Source organism: Ovis canadensis, chromosome 25 (genome assembly GCF_042477335.2).
Source record: "Ovis canadensis isolate MfBH-ARS-UI-01 breed Bighorn chromosome 25, ARS-UI_OviCan_v2, whole genome shotgun sequence".
Classification (NCBI taxonomy): Eukaryota; Metazoa; Chordata; class Mammalia; order Artiodactyla; family Bovidae; genus Ovis; species Ovis canadensis.
Window position 1 is genome coordinate 52,440,924 of NC_091269.1, and position 21,265 is coordinate 52,462,188.

Here is a 21,265-nt window from a genome sequence, read left to right on the forward strand (position 1 = left end):
GAAAGCTGGCTTGGGTGGTACTAGGAGAGATCAGGCTGACTTTCCCTGTCTTTCCCTCCCTTTGCACCACAGATGGGCTCCAGGAGACCATCACTTTCAGGATGGAGACCTAGGTTCCCTACTCTTGACCATCAGGCTGGACTGGCAGATGGTTGCTAGGCATGGCTGGAAACTGCTTCCGCAGGAAGGTCTTATGAGACAGCTGGCAAGGAGTTGGCACCAGAGAGCTTCTTAATGGCCCATCCTTGAGAGTGGGCCAGAAATCCAACTGGGGAGGGAGTTGGAGTGGGCAGGGTGATGGCTCCCTGAGATCAGGGTGACCCCAGATGGTGTATAGGGACTCAGCCCCTTCCAGTTCTGAGGCTCTGGGCTGGAAGGTCATCTCCCATCTGCTGCAGAGTAGAAAGCCCTATCCCACGACCAGGGCTGTAGGGAGGTGAGCCTTGAAGTCCACGTGGCTACTAGTAAGCCTGTTCCCCTTTTTTGTGTGTATTAACCAGGCGGTGACTACCCCCACCGCTAGCAGGATTCAAGTCCCCTCCTGAGCTATTTTTACCCTGAACTTCCTTAGTGAGAAACCACGAAACAGTGATGCTTTGGTGAGAATCTGGGTCTTTACCGGAAGCAGCAGCCTGCACAGAGTTTGAGACTTGCTTCACTCTGCCGTCTCTGCTCCCCTGCACAGCCACCTCCTCAGCAAGAGCCCCTTTACCTCTTGCTCTCTGTCTCACCTCCTGGTTCTTACCACAGCCTGTGTGCTCAGGGACTCGGGAGCCCCGTTTCAGATGGAAAAACTGATGTCCCTGAGACCACCCAGTAGGGGACAGAGGAAGCCAGTCTTAACTGTGACCGGAGGGTGGCCTTGACTGTGAGCTCCTTGAAGGCAGGAGCCATATGTTACTCATCATAGTATAGCCTGGTGCCAGCCACCGGGCCTGGCAGGTGGTGAGCACTCAGTGACTCCCGAGGGAGTGCATGAGCAGAAAGCTGGTCGTGTGCTGCTTTCCTCTGTTGGAGTGGGGAGGTGATGGAGAGATTGAAAGTGTGCTTCTGGTTGTAAGTCAGTGTTGGCTGAGCACTGAATCGTCAGGCCAAGCTCAGTCCCCGGAACTCGGAGATGAGTTCCAGATCTGCTGTTAGCCAGTCAGACTGAAAGCTCCCACAGATGTTCAACCAGAACCCTACCTGGGAGCTTTCTGGGTCACACCCCAGGGAATGAGGGTGACAGAGCTCTGTTTAGAACCGCACTGTGGAGTATGGTAGCTACTAACCACATGTGGCTGTTTGTACACTTAACTACAAGCTTAGTTTCTCATCTGTACCAGCCACATTTCAAATGGCCAATAGCCACATGTGGCTAGTGGCTACCAGACTGGACAGGTCAGACCATAGAATATTTCCAACGGGGCCGAAAGTCCCACTGGATATCTCTGTCCTGGAAGGGTGGAGATTTAGGACAGAAGTGAGGTGAGGATGTTAGACAGTATGACAGTGCAGGAGGAGGCCGCAGGATGCAGGGGCCTTCCACTTTCCGACAGCCTCCCAGTAAGGGGAGTATAGACAAGCCAGGTGCTCCCACTTGGCATGGGAGAAGGCCGAGATTCAGTTCTGCCCAAGGTCACCTAGTGAGTGGCATGAGCCCCAGGTCTCCAACTCCTCCGCCAGAGCACTCCCACCCAGCAGAGGTCAGCCAGGGGTCACGGGTGGGCAACGGTCCCCGGAGCAGCCTCAGACCTCCCCAAGGACTGTCTTGGTGCCCGGTAGGCGTCAGTCTTTGTGAAGTCATCCATCGATCGGGCGGGAGAGCCAGCTCAGCCTCACGTCCCCAGGAACAGAGAGTTCTCTTCTGGCAGAGCTGGAAGGAAAGGGAGACAGGCTCTCCAGGCGAGGGAGGTGTTTACCTTGATGGATGCGGCTTTGGTCCCAAGGGAGAGGCGGCTCTTCTCCACAGGGGAGGACCCCATCAGCGGGCCTGTGGCCAGGTTCATTAGCTCCACCCCAGACAGAGATGTGCAGGCCCCAGCCAGGGCTGGAAAGGAGAAGGATTGGGGGCCATCTGGCTGGCACAGGATGCCCTTTGCTCCTATCCTGCAAGGGCCTGCTGCCCCTCATATCATGGGGCATTTGAGGTTCCACCCTTTCCTTCGCTTTCCCTGAAGCCTCAGCTGCAGGAAGAAACTCTCCCAGGGCCCAGCAGAGTGGCAGCAGCCTCACAAGGGAGCCTGCTCTGGGAAAAACAAGGCCCCTACCCTCCAAGCATTTGCAGCCTCTCCAGGATCTCCTGGGCCAGAGGGGTAAAGGGACTTCCTGCCCCCAGGTCACATGGCAGGGCAGGCTAGTGACAGAGCTAATGTCCATTCATGGCCACTGCAAATCCCTGTCTGCCATTTTGAACTTGAAGTTTATCTGAGATTTCATTGTGCCTTGCTTCACTTTCCTCCTCCAGCCCTGTTAGATCTCTGGCCTTGTCCTGAGGTGTCCACCTCCTGTGAACAGCAGGCCTCACTGTAGCCTCTGGCTCCCCTGGGGCCTGAGCTGGCTGAAGGAGGAAGTTTCAGTCCCCTCTGCCAGGGACCCCAGCACACCCAAAAGAGGTTCCTCAAGGCCCATCCAGAGGAGCTTGAGAGATGAGAGGAGCACTGAGGAAAATCCCAGGTTCCCAGTCCCCTTGAGTGAGGTGGGGGTGGTGTTCAAGGCCTCTGCCTTACTGTGCCTTTCCCTGGAGCTGAGGCGGGCCACCTGGGGATGCTCACACGCTCTTGGTCCCCAGTACCTGATGTGCTGTGTGCCCTTCACACCTGACCGGCAGCCAGGCTCTGCCTCGGGCACCCAGAGCATCAGGCTGGGCTGGCCGGTAGCCTCAGACATGACACAGATTCCTGCTTGGAGCCTCGAGATCCTTTTGGGTTTTCCGACTACCCCTTGGGGCAAAGGCAGGCCCTCCAAATTTCTGGACTGGGGCTGTAGTCGGTTCTTCGTGCGTGTTTGGTGAGTGAAGGTCAGGATTTTGGCCAGGACACCCACATTCCCTGAAGTTGTGACTCCCCAGTCACCCTGAAGATTCGGTAGCTCTAGGGTACATCCCAGCCTCTGTGATCTGGCTTTGGTTCAGATAATTCCCATACCATTGGTGGCAGCATGGCTCCAGGGCCTAGCGTTCAAGTGATAACATCTAGGATCTGGTGCCAAATTAGTGTGACCTTTGGCAAGTCACTTCCCCTCTGGGGGCCTGTGTTCTCCTCTTTGTACTGAGAACATTGCCCTGTGTCTCAGCTCTAAATGGTAGACTCCAATCCAAGAGTTAAACTACTGGAGTCTTGAGCTAGAACGGACAGGAGAGTGATGAAGGCTTGGTCCTGCCTCTGGGCACTACCTACCCCCAGCATCTGATGGTGCAGCGGGTGATAGAAAGGGATGCAGGATGAGGAAAACTGAATGAACAGAGTCTTATGTTCCACGCTCTCGGAGCTGGAGAAGGAGGAAGGGAAAGTGGTGGCTTTGGGACTGGGATAGCCTGAAACTTCCCAGGCGGTCCTTGAATTTGGAAATGGGTAGAATTTGGTGTCTTGGGTGAGAAAGGGAATCAATATCAGCTGGGACACCTCGGGAGGTGGTTCCTCCATGTGAAGCAACAGAGACGAGCACAGGAAGTGGAGCCATTGCTGAAACAGGTCTTATCCCAGGAGCACAGGTCTGATCCCTGGGGGAGGGGAGAGCCAGGGAGGATCCAGGGAGACCTGTGGGACTCCAAGGGCTTCCGGGAGCAGGGATGCTGCTGGCTTGAGGCAGGAATCCGTGCAGGGAAGTGGGAGAGCCCTGCGAGGTCGGAGCTCTGCTGCGGGAATGTCCCTGCCTCTGCTGACGCAATGGAAAGCCTGTCGTGTTGCAGGGTTCCTGTTCTGCGGTCGCCCGTTGTGGGGGGCCAGGGCAGCCAGCTCTTCTGAGGAGCTCCGGGAACTTGGTGGAACTTGTCCAGGCCTCCCCTCTGCTCTCTCGTGGAAAAAAAAGAGAGAACCTTGTTTGTGGAATCTGCCCCTAGTCCCTGGGGGGTTACAGCCACGCCCTGGGAGGGTTTAAATCTCTGTGGGCGGTTTCAGGCTGGGACTGGAGGGGACAGGTGACAGGGGACAGCCTCTAAACTGGCTTCACACCCTCTCAGTGCCCCCTCTGGGCAGAGCCTGAGGCAGCTGGTGATTGATGGGCACCCTGCCCACCTCCCAGGAGTGTGATCTGTTGAGCAGATTCATGGCCGTGCACGGAAGCCTTAGCAGCATCTGGTTCAGACCCTATGTGTGGGAGGAAGGCTGTGGAAAATGGGGGGCCACATTTCAGAGGGGAGGGCAGAAAAGCCCAGGGGAGAGCCTTTCTTTCTACCTCTCCACCATGTCGCTTCCAGGCCCACCTGGACAGGACAGGACAGAGCCTGTCTGCTGGTGGTTTATTTCGTGTCTTTGTTCATCTTGGACCCTTGTCCACCAGGTGTCATCCCCCCTGGAAAGCGTGTTTGCTGCTTGGGCATGTCTGACTTTGTGACCCCATGGACTGTAGCCCGCCAGGCTCCTCTGTCCATAGAATTTTCCAGGCAAGAGCACTGGAGCGGGTTGCCGTTTCCTTCTCCAGGGGATCTTCCCAATCCAGAGATCAAACCCAGGTCTCCTGCACTGCAGGTGGATTCTTTACCCATGGAGCCACCCCATCCCCACTAGCTTGTACGTTGTAGACAGGCCATCCATGACTTGTATCAGTGCTGGGTACTCAATATATGTCTCCTAAATGACCAGCCCAGGCTTAGGTGGGTCGCAGCGAAGGCAGTCACCCAGGAAGAAAAGGAGAGTTCCAAGCTCTCAAGCCAGCTCTGGCCTCCCAAGGTGACCCTGTGAGATGCGGGAGCCATCCTCTTTCTCGGGGATCCCGCCTGTAGGAAGAATCACTGGGTTTACTGTGCTGTCTGATAGAAAGGCCACTAGCCACAGGTGGCTATTTAAGTGTATGTTGGATAAAATTAAATGAAATTCAGTGTTCAGGCCCTCAATCACACAAGTCATATTCAAGTTATCAGTAGCCCCATGGGGCTGGTGGCTAACATGTTGGGCAGCAGTGGCTGGACATTTCCATCATCACAGAAGATTCTGTTGGACAGGCTGGAGGGTGTCTAAGGGGCCTTGTAGCTCTGTCATTGTGGATCTATTCGGAGGCTGGGTCCCAGGGCCTCGGCCTGCCTCCTGCTAGGAGCTGCCAGGCCTCCCTCCATGCACAGGGCCCTGGACTTTCCCCGCTGTTCTTTCTGTGAATCACCAGGCCCTGCAGGACTTCCCTGTTTCACCCCACCCCCACCCCGGGCTCTTCAGTGAGGCCTCCCAGCGTCCTTCCCAAGACAGCATCAGGGGAGTAATTATGAAACCCACATCTGTCATTTACTGGGTGACTTTGGGCAAGTCACTTAACTTCTCCAAGTCTCTGTCTCCTAAATTAATAAAATAGAGCTGCCCGTGCCCGCAGGCTTGCGGCAGGAAGTAGATGAGAAGGGGCTTCGGGCGGTTAGTGTCTGGCACATAATAATTGCTCAGTGAGTGGCAACTCTCATTACTATCACATTTTGACTTAATACCCTCGAGGCGTATGATCAGCTTCCAGAGGAACTGGGCTTAGGGTTTCTCTTGAGTTCTCCAGCCCAAGAGCCTGGGTCACACCACACCTCAGGCCTTGTTCCCTTGTCTGAGAGGTGCTCCCTGAACTGTGTGTTGAGACCAGAGACCCAGCCATGCAGGGCGGAGGGTGGGCTGTCCACGGGCTCCTGCCCTCCTCCCGTGTGGCCACTGTAACAGGGGAGCCCTAGGGGTGCCCGTGTGCCAGCCACTCATTCTGTCCTGAGAAGTGCCTGGGCTGCTCTGTAGGGAGCTGTCTGTGTCCTAGCCCTGGAAGAAGGGCAGGGTGGGCGGGGAGAGCCCAACATAGGTGCCCACTTTCATTCTCTCTTGGGAAAGGAGCTGTACGCTACATTTTGGACTCCTGAAGCCCTCTAGGCGGCTTGTCCAAGAATGTCTCCCTTCTGAGGTCTATGGATAGATTGTTGGGGTCCGTGAGCCCCCAGCCTGTGTGGAGTGCATTTGCTAGGCAGAGAGTCTATGAGCTGCATTGTGTGGAGGTGGCTTCAGGGGCCAGCAGCCCGGCAGGAGGTGGACTGGCAGGATAAGGCCCGCGGGTCCAGGCCCAGCTTCCAGCTGTCTCGAGGGCTCCTGGAAGGACACTCAGTGAAAAGAAATCCTCAGAGTTGGGGGAGGTCCCAGGAGCCAGTGAGCTGATTTGTCTCACACCTTAGGGCTTGACAACATCTGGGTGCTGGGTGCTGGACTCGAAGGCTGGATAGCATCCGGCCCAGCCTCGGAGTCTGAGGCAGCCACAGTCTCAGGGATCAGGCTTCATGCACCCGGGGCTGCAGGGCCAGGTCATGTGGCTTCCTAGGGATGTGTCTCCTTGGGGAGAGTTTTTAGAGGAGGTGAGGGCTGGGTATTCCCAGAGAAGTGAGTGTGGAGAGGCGTTCCGGGTGGGGAGGGTATGGTCCTCCCATGGCTCCCCGCTATTAGGGACTGGAGGCCCCACGCCTCGAGGCCACCCCCCGCCCTGACATCCTTGTCCACCTGCATCTCTCCCCCTTCTCTCCTGTTTGTTCCACACAAGGTCCTCTAACCCTCTCTAAGCCTCAGTTTCCTCATCTGTAAAATGGGGAAATAGCCTCCATCTCATCAGGTTGTGGGAAGATTAAAGAGTATATTTTAGCTGCAGCTTGGAACACAGCACTGGGACCTGCTCAGCCCTGAGCAGGCATCAGCTGTCCTTGCTGCTCCGTTGTGGGTTTCCTTGTGCTTTGCTGGGCCCATTCCTCTGGGGACACATCCTCCTGCTCCACTGCCTCATAATCCTCCATCATAGCCCAAGTGTGTCCACATGTTTTCCCATCTCACCTGCACCCGCACAGGGGTGCCTCTCCTCCCACACCAGCCCTGAACTGGCATACATGCAGAATGCCCACCTCCCTACCCCCAGCCTGAGAAATCCTGGCGCCAACAGCCACCCAGCCTTCCCTGCACCCTCTCCTTGGTCCCCGGCATAGGCCTCCCTCACTGTTTGCTGAGAGAAGCTTGCAGCTTCAACCCTCACGTGTGTCCACTTTTCATTTGCCAACATCAGGTCCCCAAAGTTCCTGGGCAGTTCTGGAAGGCCCTGGGTCGGGGGAGGACAGACACTACCGTCCTGAGGGGGCTCAGGGCAGTAGCACCCAAAGCAGAGGAAACCCCCCACCCCCACCTTATTGGACCCAGGGCAGCCTTGCCACTGAGTCTCTAGTGACTTCTGCCCCAGGGAGACAGCGCAGCCCGTGGAGCGGGGCGCTCAGAGGTCAGCAACAGGACAGGAAGGCGAGCAGGGGCCAAGCAGGGGCTTCCTGTTTGGAGCACAGGCCCTGGCTCCTGCCGTCCAGGCCACTACGAGCGTTGAAACAGAAATGGGTCCTCCGCTCTCCGCACGCCCCTGCCCCAAGGCGCCGCTGAGCAGAAGAGGGATCATTGCCACCCATCCTCCCTCCTGACCCCACCCTGCACCCTGGGAACAGTCCCCACAGCCCACCCACCTCCCTGGAATTAAGCCTCCAAGCATCAGTCCTGTCAGGGGCCGATAATCCTCTCAAAGCTTTGGTGGTGTTATACCTTCTCTGAGAAAAAGGTTTGATGACCTGGATAAGATCCTTGTCCTCGGGTTACCGCCCCACCATGGAGGTTTCCTCCCAGGCTGTGGCTTCCTGATGAATGTCGGGGGGCTTCCCGGGATGAGTCTGGCCACCCAGAGGCCGGATTCCCCAGATGCCTCCCTGACCTTAGACACCTGCTGCCTGAAGCCTTGCTGGCACCCTGCCCCGGGGGTCAGGAGCCTGTGACTCCCCTCTGCCGCTGAGCCGCCTCTTCTGTAAAATGGGGGCCCCCTGATGGTGCAGGCGTCCTGGAGCAGGCGTCCTGCCGCGGCACTGCACTCACGCCCGCCACACGTGTGCACCCACTCATGCACACGCCCGTGCCCTCTCTGGGCTCTCTGTGAGGTTTGCACGGGAATGTTTTCTTCCTTCAAGTTCATGAAGTGCACGTGTGCTCAGCCGTGTCTGACTCTGTGTGACCCCATGGACTGTAACCTGCCAGGCTTCTCTGTCCAGGGAATTCTCCAGGCAAGAATGTTAGAGTGGGTTGCAGTGTCCTACTCCGGGGGATCTTCCCTAAACTCAAGGATCGAACCCACCTCCCCTGCGTTGGCAGGCAGGTTCTTTGCCACTGCGCCTCAGGGGAAGCCTGTCCAGCCCATTCAGGTTCGTATGTTGTGCATCCAAGTAGGCAAAAGGTACACATTAGTGTGTTTTGAATGAATGAACGAACAGATGAGGAGCTGGCTCTCGGTTGGGCACGGTGGGGCACGTGAAGAGAGACAGGGGCTTCCTGCCCTCTGGGAGCTTAAAGTCCTCAAATGACGACGGCAGTGCTGGAGGGCACCAGGTGTGCAGGGCCGTACGTGAAGTGGGAGTGTGCCAGCTGCAGAAGAGTGTAAGATGGGATGCCGGAGAATGTCACACGGGTTTCACATCTGCATACATACGTCATGTACCCATGAGGTTGGACAGGCATGTGTCGTGTGGACACACGCGGGACACAAGTTTAATGACTATTGGATGAGTGTATGTGATGTGGGTTTGTGTAGATTCGTGAACTTGGGGGATGTTGAGAGTGTCCATGATGTGGGAGGGGCACCTTGGGAGCTGCATGGCATATGCGTGTAAGAATTAGCAAGTCCTGTTCCCTTTGGGGCAGGCAGGTCCCCGCCATGGTGGGCAGTGGCAGGGAGAGGCTGTGCGGCCAGCCCCTCCACTTAGCAGTTGTGTGAACTCAGGCGAGTTCCTGAAGCTTTGAGATACCTCAGCCTCCACGGAAACATGGTGGTCACAGCAATGACCTCCAGGTGGCTGTGAGCACCACCCCCACATCCGTGTGCCTGGCACAGGGGATGCGTTTCATGAGTATTAGTTGTTATCATTATGCTGGGGTAGGAGGGCCGGTCCCCGATCGGCCTGGGGGCCAGGACAAAGGCAGGCACTGTGTCTGGGCCTGTCCCGCCCCTTCTCCCGTGCAGGCATGCCCTCAGCCCACTCAAACCAGAGGGAAGACACAGTGTTCCGAGAGGGGGCCCGATCCAAGGCTCTAGGATGTTCTTCCTCCCCAGACGTGGCTGAGGGCCTCGGGCTCCACAGCCCTCTCCCTGCTCCACTCGGGGACTGGAGGAGGGGCCTGGGAAGGCCTGGAGCCGACCCCAGAAGTCACTTCCCATCCTCCGGTAGCTGACTGGACCCTCCCGGACCTTCAGGAAAGGCGTCTCATGGTTTCCTGGTGAAATCAGCCCTGGCTATCTATAGCTTCCTTCTGCCTGTCTCAGGGATGGCAGAAGAATTCTCTGTTGTCAGAGGTGCCTGCAGAGAGAGACTTTCAGATGGTCATTGTTTCAGAGCACAGTAGCGTCTGGAGACCATCGGGAAGTCACTCGCCTCTTGGGGGCTCTACTTTCCCATTCTGAAAAATGGGTGGTTGATTCCTGTCCTACTTAGCACCGGGATGAGAGTCCAGGCTGAGTCTCCAAGCCCTCACTGCCCCATCTCTCGGTTGGCCTGGCTCCTTCTCAAGCAGCCCTGGCTTCTGCCCGTCAGCCTCGGCCTCCTGTCAGCGGCTCTGCGAGTTCACCTCAACCACTCTGCCCCTCTGGGGGGTTGTGCGGGGAGCGGGGACACTCTGGCCAGGAGGTCTTACCTTACACTTCCCACCCAGAGTCCTGACTCCAGGGTGCTAAGTAAACAGAGGTCAGACGTTGGCTCTGAGATTACAAGTGGGAGCAGGGAATAAAAACATCTGATGTTTCTAGAGTGCTTCAGGGTCCAGAAGGATGCTTCCACTTGTGTGATACCATCTCTCCCCTGGGAGAGGGGATACAATTGCTGCCAACATTGGGCAGACACGGGGGCTGAGGGTGGGCGGGGGTTGTCGCGTGGTACTGAGGCTCCAGCTCTGGCCTCCCACCTTCAGAGTGTGAGTCTTTGGCCCGCCAAAGACCTTCCTGTCCCTTTCCCTGACAGTGCCTGAAGGGTGGAGGGTCCAGACCATAGGATCCCAGGCTTGGTTAGGGGCTGAGAGGAGACCGTGACCCTAAAAGGTAATCCGCCTGCTAATCACCCAGCCTGCCCTGTGTGGACGTGTGGGTTTGCTCATACGCGCGTGCACGCACATTAACTCATGGCCCTTGGGGGTCCCTCTCCACTTAGACAACTTCATTGTAGCTTAAATTCTCATTTTAGCCAACTTTGTTTTTAATGTTGAACAACTATCACTTGTTTGTATATACTTCAGAAGCAAGGTCCCAGGGGAGAAGCAGTCTGTTTTTTTAAGCTGAATCCTGGAAGTCCAATTAGGAATGATTGTTCCACTTCTAAGGTTTTTCCAGCGGCTGCCTGGTATGCCCTGCCGAGCCCCTAATTAGGCAGCCAGGGCACCCCAGTTCATGGCCCAGCCCGACTGGGAGGTGGCCTGTTTGAGGGCTGGGCCAGGGCAAGTTCAGGGCCTGAACCCGGCTCAGGAGGTCTTACAAGGGACAGGAAGGGTCTTGAACATTCAGGACGGGGAAGGCTTACTGCCCTCCATCCCAGGCCTCTCACTGCCTTTGAGGACAATACACAAGGCTCAACAACAGAGTCGAGGCACCCTGGGTTGGAGAAAGCCACCTCGTCGGGTCAGGGTGGCCTTCTTACCCACACCGTCGAGTGGTATTCTTGCTCTAGGCATCGCGAGGTCAGCTGTGATAGGGCCCAGCCTGCCTGCCCCCCTTTCGCTGTTGATTCACTGAGCTGGTTCGAGCCAGCTGGGGGCCGCTACAATGCTGTGTCACAGTCTGTATGACACTCAGTACCGTGGGGCCCAGGAGAGGAGGGTCCAGCCGGGTGAACCCCAGACAGGCTTTCCTGGAGGGGGGCGGGGGCAGAACCATGAAATACAGACAGTGGTTCAGACAGGTGTAGAGAACCAGGCGCCGCAAGGAGAGCTGGCAGAGGCAAGGGACGTGGAGCCTGGAGGCTTTAGAAACCAAACACCTAATGCTTTTGGCCAGAGTCGTGATTTTCCACACATTGCCTGATGGTCTCTTTTGCTGGGGAAGAGGAGCACGTAGTAGAAAATAAACATGCCCTCAGCCAAGCTCAGCTTGCAGCCTAGGGGTTTGTCGAGCTGCACACACAGCTGGTGCCTGCTCGCTCCCTGTGGGGCGTTGGCCTCCAGCCTGGGCTGGCTGGGCCCTGTGGTGCCATGGAGTGCCCGCAGCCGCCTGGGAGGCACTGCTACTTGCCCATCTCATGCCCGCTCCCTGCAGCCTCTGGAAGGTTCGGATTTCTGCCCACCAGGTGGGTGGCGTCCCCCAACCCTATCCCGTTCTTCACAGCACACAACTCACAACACTGCCCTGGTCCTGCCACCTGAGCCCCCCAGGTGCCATCTGCCACCCTATTTCCAGGTGGCAGGTAGGCGGCCCTGGGGCAGGCGCGAGGAGAACGCAGGCAGATCCCAGATGGGGCAGGTGGTGCCTGGCCTGCTACTTGGCACCTGGGTTGTCCCCACCTCCCTAGGAATGGATGAGAGCAGGGCTGGTGAAGTGTGGGTGTGTGGAAAGGGGTGCCCTCTCTCTTGGCATCTCTGCATACGTGAGCAGTAGGACCTGTCTGGCACCTCTGGAGCACCCGAATATCTGACCATCTCTGTCTCGAGCTTGGCCATTCCCTCGGCGACCCTGCCTGCCTCCCTGTGTCTCTACTCACTTGTGTCTCTCCATCCACACCTTCCATATGTCTCTCACTGTCCCTGCATCTCTGTGTCCCTCTGTGTCTCTTAGTTCTGAGCTGGTGAGGGTGTCTTTGCCGTCAGAGCCGCCTCCCCCTGACAATGAGTTGCTCTGCTTAATTTCATTTTCCCGGGGCTCCAACTCACAGAAATAAACCCTCCCTCCCAACCCCTGCTCTTTTTTGATTTAACAAGCCTGCTGGAAAACAATAGTGATTTCCGCATCGATCATAAACAGAAGTGATTACCATACAATTACAGCCTGAACCGGCAGCCTCCACGCAATCACTGAGCCGCATTGTAAATAGGAAGACAATTGCCTGCAGAATTACCCCCAAATTGGTTTAAGTGGCAACAAAAGAGTGTTGGCATTTTGGCATTTGGGGGAGGGGTGGGGGTAGGGGGAAATGCCAGTGGTCCTGGTGGCAGAGGGTCTCCACTGGTGTCCTCCTTGCCTTTGTGGAGGTTGCCTGGTAGGCAAGTTGCCCCCCCCCCCCACCTTCCCCCCCTCGTTATTTTTCCTTTAATCATTGCTCTTTGCTCATCTTGGCACCGTTTGTTACAAACTCATTTATACTAGTGTGTGAGTGGCTAAGTATACCTTCTACTGGGCCAGCAGAGATAGGTGAGTCTGGTGGGAGAGGGTATTCAGGGGAGGCTTCCTCAAACCCCCTGATTTTCCCTCTCCCGAGCCCCAGCTCGTCTCTGCCTCTTCCAGGTCACTGCATCCCTCCAGGCTCTTCTCCTGGCCTGGCTCCCACCTGGAGCCACATGGCTTCGTCTCCCAGCCCAGTGGTGCTCTCTTGCCAGGAGCCTCCTGCCTTCCATCCAGAGCAGCCTACTCCCTCCTACAGCTGTAGCATGTCCCCTGTATCTTCCCCAGACACCCAGGCCAGCTGGGAGCCCCTGTGCCTGGCCCAGTGAGCCAGGGTAGCCCATTCCTGGGAGCCTGCCAACCACCCCCGTGGCAGGTTCCGGGAGGAGCTCACAAAGCAGGCCTCCGTTGACCTGGGCCTGCCCCTTTCCAGCCTCTGGTTTTATGACGAGTTCTCTGCCAGCAGGCCATCTCTTGAATGTCTGGAGACTGGACTTCTGAGCTCCAGCTGTTTCTGCGGGGCGGAGAGGGGCGGGGGGCTTGTCTTCCCTTAGGGAGGTGATTTCTCTCCAGGGTCAGGCTGCTCTGAAGTTACTGAGAAAGCCTGCCCACTGGCATGCTTAGATTCTATCCTGGATTCTATCTGCAAATATCCAGGTTAGAAGTGTTTTTGCATGTTCTATCTGATCCTTACAAAAGGATTAGGGCGTGCTGGTGATTTTATTCTCATTTTTGATGGAGGTGTGATGTGGCCGGCGCCAGGTAACACAAACTACCAGTGAAGGGCGGGGTGTTCAGGTCCCTACTGGAGTGCTTGTTTCTGAAGGCCATCTCTCCAGCTTTCCCAGACCTACAGGATGCAGGCTGGGGGGCGACTCACCCAGTCTCTGACCCGCTCTGAGAGCTCGGGCAGTACCAGTGATTCGAACAGGTCCCAGTGTGCCTACGCTTGCAGGTGCTGAGTTCTGCTCGCACACCCATGAGGGCCCCTTCATCCCCACTTCAGCCCTGTCAGGGATGGCCAGGCCCCCACTGAGGACGTGTGACTCTCAGGGCTGGTGAAGCTGCTTGAGCCCATGTGTGCCAGCCTTCCAGTCTGTGCAAACTGACATCCTATAAAGCAGAAGGCAGCCCAGGGGCCCCAGGCTCCCCCTGGTCCACGTGTCCTAGAGGCCCCCTGCGTGGTTGTCCTCTTTCAGAGTCTCAGGAGGGGGCCCCATCTACAGTTGGTATATTTAAAAACCTTTTTTTTTTTTTTTGGTCATGCCTCACAACATGCAGGATCTTAGTTCCCCAACCAGGAATCGAACCTGTGCCCCCTGCTTTTAGGCACAGAGTCTTAACCACTGGACCTCCAGGGAAGTCCCTAGGGTTGGTGTATTTAGAACCCAAAGTTCTGTCAGCTGTCCTGGTGCTGCCCTGCACTGGGAGGGGCTGGGGCGACTCTGGGGTGCCCCTGTGTGCCTGGCACCCTCCTTGGCACTGCCATTGAAGGGTCCAGTCCAGAGGGCAAGCTGGGCAGCATGGCGCCTGCACACTGTGGTCCCTGCCTTCCCAGCTGATGTGCTCTCACATGCCCCGTCCCCGGGCCTTTGCTCCTGCTGCACGGCTGCCGGTTACCCACGTGTTCAGTGGGGAGACAGGGAGTTCAAAACCACAACCACCTGGACTCGAGCTGTGTCTGCCACATCACGCTTTGCGTCATCCTAACCTCCGAGTTTTGCTTCTTTTTCTTTAAAACGAGAGCGCCCGCCCTGCTGGACAACTCGCCGGTAGAGGTGACCATGTTATCAGATAGCCACTGCTGTTATCCTTGGCCTCAGAGAAGGAGCGGTCCAGCCTTCAGTGAGCATTTGTCATATTCAGAGCTTAGGGCCGGGCATTTGAAGGCTGCCTGGTTTGACCCTTCACCACAACCCTGAAAAAGCAGCTACTGCTGTATCTGCGATGTCCTACACAGGAGCCAAAGCCCCATGTGGCCGGTCACACTCAAATTCAATGAAGTAACATTAAATACAGTGTAAAACTCCGCTCCTCAGGACAGCAGCCTTGTTCCAAACGCTTAATAGCCATGTGTGGCCCGTGGCCCCTCTCCTGAGATGGAACATTTCCATCCCTGCAGGAGTTGTGTTGGACAGGCTGCCCTGTGTTGCCATTCCCTTTCGTGGGTGTGAAGTTGAGGACTAGATCAGTAGCATGTCACACTCAGGGTCCCAGCTGGTGGAGTGGGAGCTGGGCTGCAAACCTGGGCCCCAGGTGTAGGACGCGTTGGGCTTTCCTCGGTTGCCAGCTCGCATACCTCCCCATGCGCCCTCCATGGGCCCCTCCAGGCCAAGGACTGTGTCTCCTCTGCGCCCCAGCGCCCATCCCACGACCCAGCCTAGACTGGGCATCTGGGGCGGTGCTTGCCGAGAGGACGATGGAATGAATGACCGAGTGAGCACTGCCTGCTGAAACCTGGGGCATGCTTCACTCCCCTCCTGCAGAAGGACATGCAGAGCCAGCTGCTGAGGAGTGATGGATGGCCCCTCTCCCGAGATAAATGTGGCAGTCAGGGTAATCGGATTGTGTGTGACGGTCTCATTTGCAGGCGAGGGTAGGAAGCGCCCAGCCATGCCTCGCCCCAGCCGCCCATATTAGTTTAATCAAATGCCCAGTATCTCAATGACTGGACCCCAGTGATGGATGATGTGAGCTTTGCTAAACGCTGTTGCCCTGTCAAGCCCAGCTTCTCAAGGCCCTGCCAGGCTCCAAGGCTCTCTCGTTTGTTTTTTCTTGCTTGGTTATCTCCTAGTGGGGCAAGGAGGAGGGGGCTAAGGCTCTTCCGTCTGTCTTAATTCTCTGGCTTTTCATGGAGGAGGAGGAAGTGGCTGGAGCTGGGTGATGAGTGAGATGGAGTCTCCTTCTGCCTCTTCTGAGAAGCCTTCCTGGGTGGCTGCAGGCAGTCTTGGGGAGCCTGACTCCCCAGAGCCCTTTAATCTAGGACTCGCCGTGCACTCTGCCTTCTGTCTTGTGCAGACACTCCCCTCCCCTGTGATGGCCTTTTCGCTTGTCTTGAGGGGTATACCAGAAGTTCTTCACTTTAATGTTGAAAAATTCTCCGCTTTCCCTTATAGTTAGTGATTGTTGTATCCTCTTTGAGAGTCTTACTTAGTCCCAGGATCATGGAGATATTTCATCTTCATGAAAGGAGTTTCTTCCATATACCATCTTCCAGACAATGTATTATTTTACTAATTTTTTTTTTTTTTTGGTTTGTGGTGTGAGGTAGGGGTCAAGTTTCCAGTCTAGCCATTCTGGGCTCTATGTGCCCCAGACCAGGCTGAGTCCTCGGTTGAAACAAGGGATAGAGAAAGCACATTCCTGTCTCCTAGGAACAACGATCAGTTTGAGCTGAAACTTGTATTCCGAAAAAGGAGGCTGAGCTCAGCATGTATGACATGCCACCCTCTGGGTCGAGGTGGGGTCTGCTGCTGCAGACCCATGCCCGTGCCCGTGCAGGCGCTCCTGGTGACATTGATTGTCACCCGTGTGGCAGGTATTGTTCTAGGCACCGGGGGTGTGGCAGTGAATACAGCAACAGAAAAAAGGAAGACCTTTTGCTCCAGTGTAAGGAGTGGGGTATCAGATGAGACATGAAATTAAAAAAGTAGAAGGCAGTAGGTGCCACGGAGAGGGATTGAGCAGGGAGGCTAATAGAGTCAGGTGTGGCGTAGGTATTGCCACCTACAAGTTGGAAAGGTCAGGGAAGCCGGTAAGGGCTGAACCATGTGAATATCCAGGGCAGGAAACTTCCAGGCAGATGGTGTAAAGACCACGATACGTGTCAATGACGGAACAGTTCTGGAAGGAAAACCAAAGCCACGAGCACGATTTCCCTGGTGGGAGGAACTGAGCTACAAGACTGGGGAGTTGGGACTGCGTTTTTTAGAACATATCTTGTTTCTACTTCTGTATATTTTTAATCACATGCACACACTACTTCTTCAAAAACTACCATTGAAAAGTAAAGAAGGGAGGGAGAGTAAGTGTTAACAGCGAGGTGGAACCATCAGATGTAATAGCAAAACTGTGGAGTTGAAGGCCGACAGGTGTGGGTCCTAATCCCTCTATCTGAAATGTCAGCTTTCTAAGGGGACTGTGTGTGCATTATTTAGGTAAATAAAAGGCATTTTATTAATTAAAAATAAGTAGATCTCACTTGATTGTTCTGGCCGCTTACTGTTGGGCAGGTTCAACCTCTCTGAGTGCCAGTTTCCTCCTGGAAAATAGGGGTAGTGATACTGCCATCACAGGATTGTTGGGAAAATGGATGGAGAAAAGGAGTGTCAAGTTTCTGCCTGGCCTGGACTTGACCTTCCCGAAGGCATGTCCCTGCACGACCTGGCCCTCTGCAGGGCAGAGGCAGAGACTCCTGTCCTCAGATTCTCCGAAAGCTGCAGGAAGGCCCGGGCTCTGCATTCCGGCTCGCTCAGAGGCAGATGAATGTGCTCTGAACCCCGAGACCAAGGGCCATCCAAGACCCCGTGGAGGGTCCGTCAGAGCCCCCTCAGCTCGCGCAGCAAGAGCCTGCTCTGCTGGGACCAGCTCGTCCTCTCCAGCTGGCCATCTGGCTCCGACACCCCTCCCTGCTCCCTGTCTCCTCTCTGGGTGCTGTGTTCGTTTTTTCATGGCTTCCCTCAGAGGCAGAAGGCGGAGTGTCGTTTCCTGCAGGGAGAGAGCAGGCACTGGAGCAGGGAGGAGGGAGGGAGGCAGCATTGCTGGTGATTAAACACTGCAGAGGCCTAAACAAATGACGAAGCCCTCCCCCAGCTGCTCTGGGAGAGAAGCAGGGAGCCGGCCTGAACTGCAGATGGCCCAGGCTGCCGTCAGCCCCCGCCTGCCTACTTGGAGCTGCCCTGAGGGCTGTTTCCTGGGAGCTGAGCCCTGCAGGAGTCAGCTCAGTCCTGATGACCCCCAGGAGGCAAGCCCCCAGGCAGGGAGGTCTCAGGGCCACACAGAAAACATGCCAGTGAGTGGTGGAGGGGAGGCAGCTGTATCAGTAGTTACCTCTTAAAGTGTCGCCCTGAGTGAGATGGTGTGTGCAAAGTGGCCAGGACAGCGCCCAGTCCGAATCAAGTTCTCGGTCCACAGAAGCCACTGTCGAGGTTGCCTTGTCGGGCTTCCCTGGCAGTCTGATGTTCAAGACTCCGAGCTCCCACTGCAGGGTATGCAGGTTTAATCCCTTGTCAGGGAACTAAGATCCCGCATGCCTTGTGGCCAAGTAGATATGACCTAGCCTGGCCGGTTACACCTTCAGAAGGGCTGGGTGAGACAGGTCGGCATGCAGGTGAGGAGACTGAGGTATGTGCACATCTGCTAGGGTGTTGCCCAGGAGCACACCGCTCACAGAAAACCCAGGCCCACCCACTTCTGACTGCCCAGTTTTCTTTCTCCTGGCCTGATGCCTAGAAGAGAGTCCAGGGTCAAACCTCCAGAGCCTTGAACACGACGATCAGGGGGAATCAGCAGCGTAGTCAGAGGCCACCTGTCAGTCATTGAGTCCTCCCGGCCAGAGAGCTTGTGTGAAAGGGAGCAGGAGGAATGCCCTCCCCTCACCCAGCCCCTGCTCATGCAGAAAATGGTAACCAAGCTTAACCATCAGTCTAGAGCAATGGTTCTCACACTGGGGTCCCCAGCCCAGCAGTCTCAGCATCACCTGAGAACTGGTTAGAAATGCAGATTCTTAAATTCCACCCTGGACCCACTGAATGAGAAACCCCACTGAGAGTGAGACCCAACGCTCTGGGTTTGAACAAGCCTTCCAGATGCTTCTGATGCACAGGCAGGACCAAGAACCACTGGCCTGGAAAGCCCAGTGCTCGAGTCCTGCCAGGGGACCTCACCATCCAGGCCACACTTACCTAGACATTACCAGGTGTGCTACACCCCGAGTGACAGGTGCAGCCAGGAAGTGCTCGATGTAAATGGAATTCTTATAAATGAATCTTATTTTCATTGCGACGAGGCAGCTGGATATTTAAAGAAACCTCACAGAGAATCATTTCATCACATAAAGGAGCTTCTGCAAGGAGAAAACTCCTCTCGTTTCCTGCCCCGCTTCCCCCAAAGTGTTCTATAAATTCTGTCTCTATGTCAGGTTTTCTTCGAATGGTGTGTACCTACACATAAATAAAACAAGCAGACAGCATGCTATAAGAATGGCAGATAGTCTACAAAATACGTCAGGAACCCCTGCCTTTTCGAAGGAGGGCCCCGTGGAACAAATGGAAGCCAGTTCGGTGTTTGGGGGCAGTTGGGTCATCCACTGCCAACCTCTGCTGAGCACCTGGAGGGGGTCGTGATAGCCAGGCATGGGTGGTTTCCAGGGTTCCAGCAAATACCCACACTCAGGGGTTCTCAGAAAAAGAGTGGAGTGGCCAATTAGGAAGCTAAGACATAGACACTTTGAAATGTGCAGGCAGTTGGCTGCCCTTGCTGGATAAGGGGTTAAGAGAAAACCCTGCTACGCAATTCTGGATAGGGAACCCACTGGAAGGTTGTCATCTCCCATAGTGCGGGGTCAGGAAGTAGCATCTGACTGTGCCACCGAATGCCACCTATGGGGCCAGGTCAGGTAGCCTTGAGCTGATTTCCAGAGTAACTACAGCTGGAGCAGCCTGTCCCCCCTCTAAGCCATCTGCCCAGTGCTTGGGCCTCCCCCTCACAAGCCTGGAGCTGGGAGCAGCAGGTAGGGACCACTGTCTGCATTTCTTGCACCAGGAACTTGACATCCTTTGAGGTTAACCAGGTAACTCATTCAGGGGAACAAGGGAGTGGGATGGGGTCCAAATAGTTGGAGGCAGGAGAGCTGGAGGTCTGGTGAGCAGCTTTTTCCAGAATCTGCTCTTTTTGAAAGAGCAGTGAGTGACCTGAACCCAACTCCCAGTGATCAAGGATCACCAGCAAAGTGCTGCCTACCCCCACATCTCTGTCCTGCCCCTGCCACCACACCGTAGGTCCCCTCGGCCACTCTTCAGGGCTGGAGGTTTTCCAGGTGGTTTCTTTATAGAAACCCTGAGGCTCTGAAACAAAGCGGTCGACCCTGGCTTTATGAGCCCAGACTGAGTGCAAGGAAACTGCCATTTGAGGGTCCTTGAGTCTGTCGCTGGCTCCTGGCTCCCACAGGAAGAGCCAAGGGCCCGAGATTAGACAAGGGGGCCGGAGCAGATGGAGAGAGCACTCAGACTCACAGCCTTCTGGCCCTCTGTAAAGATGGGCCAGACTCACGGCCTTCTGGCCCTCTGCAAAGGTGGGCTGTGTGTTTGGTCTCAGGGGTCTGATTGGCCAAGACTTGGCCCCACATCAACCTCTCCTTCTTAAACTGGGAGCAGGAAGATGCAGCCAAATGGAGTACACGGCTGGAAGGCCTCAGGAAAGTGAAGTGCCCAGGGAAGAGGTTGATTCCTGTGTCCTCTCCATACCCTCGGGCTCCTTGAGGGGGGAGCAACAGGCAGCAGTGTTTAACCCCCAGGAGAAACTGCCCATGGAGTAGAGGACAGCTGCCCAGGTGGCCAGCTGGAATGAGGGGCGTGGTCTCTGCCAGTAGGCAGGTGGGCGTGGCTCCCGTCTTGTCTTGCAGATGCCCTGGGAGTGTCACCCTGGGGCTGGGGGCTTGGGCAGACCATCCTCACCACCCTGGGCCTCTGGATCTCCTCCATCCTGCTCTAGGCTACTTCAGAATGAGATGGAGGTGGGGAGACTCTTGGCTCTCAGCTCACACCGCTCCCCAGCCCCCATGGATATTCTGGCCCATGCTTGGGGAGCCAGAGAGGTCTGTCTTGGTGGAACTTAGGTTCTCCTGGAATCTGGGGTCAAGTACACAGAGGCCTCCTGGCCTCGGTCCATTGTGGAGGTGGCTCAGGGCACCTCCCCTCCTCAGAACACTTCCTTTGCTACTAACGCTGCATAATTTTCAACTGAGATGGTCTAGATCTCCACACTCAGCCCACCACCAGCAAATATCCCAGGTAAGATGAGGGAATCCTGCCTTAGTCCTGGCCTGCCCCAAGCTCAGGTGTGTCCAAGCCAGGTTAGCTAGCTTCTCTGTGACCCCTTATCTCTAAGATGGGAGCTGTGACTTCCCCACCATCCGGTGGCTTATGAAAGTCCAAGGGGGGCAAAGGTATGTGGGCAGTGCCCTACCAGCTGTTCTCAGCAAACAGCAATGCTTCTTCGGCTGTTGCCCTGTCCAGGCCCATCCCTCAGCCTGGTAGGTCTGCAGGGCACCCCCGAGAAGAAAGGTGCGTTGTCTTTCTGATGAAACCCCCTACCCCACCTTGAGCTTGTTTCAGGTGTCTTTCCAGTTGAATCTGAGTTATTCACAAGGCCCAGAGGATAGTGTGAGGTGGACAAGGAATTTTCCGGGATGGGATTTTCCTAAAGTTCACAGACAGGCTCGACCTGTCTGACTTCTCTTGGGTCCCAGAACCTCCTCCTCCACGGGGCTGAGGGCCAGCAGAACTGGTTTGGAAATCAGCTGTCTGCAGCTCCAGATCCCTGAGAGTTCCATTCCCAGGGTGAGTTCACAGGCTTGGAGACTCCCTGCTCCTGCCAGCCCAGGCAGCCCATGGGGAGAGGGGGTGGGAACATTGGTGGAGCCTTCCCGAGGGTGGGACAGCCCAGAGGCCCTCTCCTGCCTGCCTGGACCACAAGGACTGCAGGTGGCAGGATCTGCCCGGGGAAGCAGGCTGGGCTGGGTGGGCCAGGCCACAGGCCTCTCTGCAAA

The 21,265-nt window shown here is 56.0% G+C and overlaps 1 protein-coding gene across 8 annotated transcripts in view; it reads left to right on the top strand.

The window, feature by feature from the left end:
* The window catches only part of ZMIZ1 (zinc finger MIZ-type containing 1), a 240,815-nt gene that overhangs the window by 173,233 nt on the left and 46,317 nt on the right, over nucleotides 1-21,265 (top strand). The gene's annotated exons all lie outside the window — the stretch shown is intronic.